Genomic DNA, 2,220 nt, shown 5'->3' on the forward strand with positions numbered 1-2,220 from the left:
CACCAAACGAAACGCTCCCCGGGGGCAGGGACCTGTCTGTCTTGTCACTGTGGTGCTCCACTGCCTAGAACGGTGTTTGGCACATAGAAGCACTCAGTAAATAGTTGTCAAAGGAATCCCCCACTTCTGTTTAATAATGCATCCATCCAACATTTGTAAGAAACTCAACATGCTAAGAACTGAATGAGGCCCCAGAGATTCAGAAGTCGGCAGGCATTGTGGATGCTGTGGCAGGTCCTGCCTCCTCCCGGTGACACACTGAGCACAAACGGGAGCCACGGGGCCAACGTACCTGCCACTCTGACGCGGGAGCGACCAGGGGAGAAGTGGGAAACAAGATGAAAACTGTGGATTCCAGCTATAAATTGTACAGATGCTCAGCATTAAAAAATTATTTTAACACATCAAATATTAAGTCATTCGTATGCTCTGCAATTACTTTATCTGTCATCAGCACACTCAAGCTATTTGAAGCGGTGACAGATGGAAAGGAGTCTGAGCCAATTTTTCCTGCAGGTGTGCATCTGGGCTAGAGGGGAGGGTTCTGTACGTGCAGGAAGGGAGGGAAGGGGCAGGGTGACCGACGTTATGAAACTGGAGCTAATGTGAGAGGCTTGGCCAAAAACAAAAAGTGCAGATTTGCATCCTGGAGAGCTGCAGGGCGTTGCACTCGCTGAGAACCCAGAGTGATCATCACCTGGGCAGCTCGAGGGAGGTGACAGGGCAGGCTGCCCACATGGCAGAGGGAAAAACCAAGGCCGGGCAGAACTCAGGGGGCCGGGAAGGCAGAGCCAGTGACCGGACCCAGGAGTCCAGGCTCCTCTCACTCTGTTTTTTGTTGGTTTGTTGGTTTGTTTTCAAGGGGGCCTTCCTATGTGGACCAGAAAACCTGCTAGACAAATTCTACAAAAGCTGTCACATTTCACTTTGTTTTGAGTCTTAATCAGGAGAAAGTCAGGCAAACGGGAATGGTGGGGAGAAGGGGACACAGGACTGCCTAGAGGCCAGGGCTACTCAGAGGCCAGCAGGTGAGGGAGGGAAGAAGGGAAGGAGGTCCAGACTTCAAATGTCTGACCCAGGCCAAAGGATTTTCTAGAAAATGTTCTAGCACAGGGTCTGAGATCCACCTGGAAGAGACTGAAGTGCACCTTTAAACCCAGCCTGATGCAGAACTCCCTGGGTCTAACCATTACCCCTTTGCCCACATCCACTACATCAGCGCCTGCCACTCTCCCCCAGATTCCCAGCCCTGGGGTCTGCTTCAGACACGACCTCCATAGCTGCCCTCTGTGGCTGCAGGAGGGCACGGCTGACCCCCACCTCCTCCTGCCGCCTCGCTATGCGCCCACACTCAGCGACGCCTCCCCCGTCGTCTTCCACTGCCTGTACTTGTCCAATCACTGTCATTTCACATCGCACGGTCTTAACTCTCTTGATTAACTTTGCTTTCAGGGCTCACCTCTCCTTCCTTCCTTCCAACCCCTCCCTCATAAAGAGGGACACGTGAAGTGACCCCTGGGGTGGACTGAACCCCCGCCTGCACCCCCACCCCAAGCACACACGCACTTGACGCTGAGAGCAAATTCCATCTACAGGGTTCACCCCCTGAAGCAATAGCCTGCTGGGCACAGAAGGATGCGGGTTTCTTCCACCTTCTCAGGCAGAACAGGAGGGAAATGACCTGGAGCAGAGCCTGAAGGAGTGAAGGTGGACACGCGAACTAGCCTCTGGCTCGTGAAGCTGTACAATCCGGGCCTCAAGACTTTCTGAAGGTGCCTCTTCCGCGTGACTGTGGAAGAGGTATGCCAGGTCTGGAGAAGCCTGGCCAGGGCCTTCCTGGTCCCCTCCCGACACCGGGGTGCGCTCACCTGTGATGGGGCAGCGGGCCACCTTGCTGGAGGCAAACCACCAAATGGCCAAAGTGCCAAAACCCAATCGACCTTCTGACTTCCAGGGACCTGACCTTGAGCCACAGAGTCGGGGGGTCTCAGCAGGACAGTGCCTGTCAAGGCAGGAGGGAGGACCACGGTCCCCGCAGAGTACAGCACGTGTAGATCGGTTTAAGCACATCAAACCTCCACCGCTTTGATTTGGCTTAACAATATTTGACTTGTTTTGAAACCTCAATGACATTAAAGAAAGGGTGGAGATTCCTGTTTCTCAGAGGAGACACATCTTTATTGGAGCAGAGGATGAACTGAGGGATTGAGATTCCTGCTT

General features: G+C 53.6%; 1 non-coding gene across 1 annotated transcript; it reads right to left on the minus strand.

The window, feature by feature from the left end:
• Positions 1-861: 861 nt before the first annotated feature.
• LOC116150270 (U7 small nuclear RNA) lies at positions 862-923 on the minus strand. The gene has a single exon (XR_004133986.1). It is a non-coding gene; the product is annotated as a U7 small nuclear RNA (small nuclear RNA).
• Positions 924-2,220: the final 1,297 nt, after the last annotated feature.

Source organism: Camelus dromedarius, chromosome 34 (genome assembly GCF_036321535.1).
Source record: "Camelus dromedarius isolate mCamDro1 chromosome 34, mCamDro1.pat, whole genome shotgun sequence".
NCBI classification, from domain to species: domain Eukaryota; kingdom Metazoa; phylum Chordata; class Mammalia; order Artiodactyla; family Camelidae; genus Camelus; species Camelus dromedarius.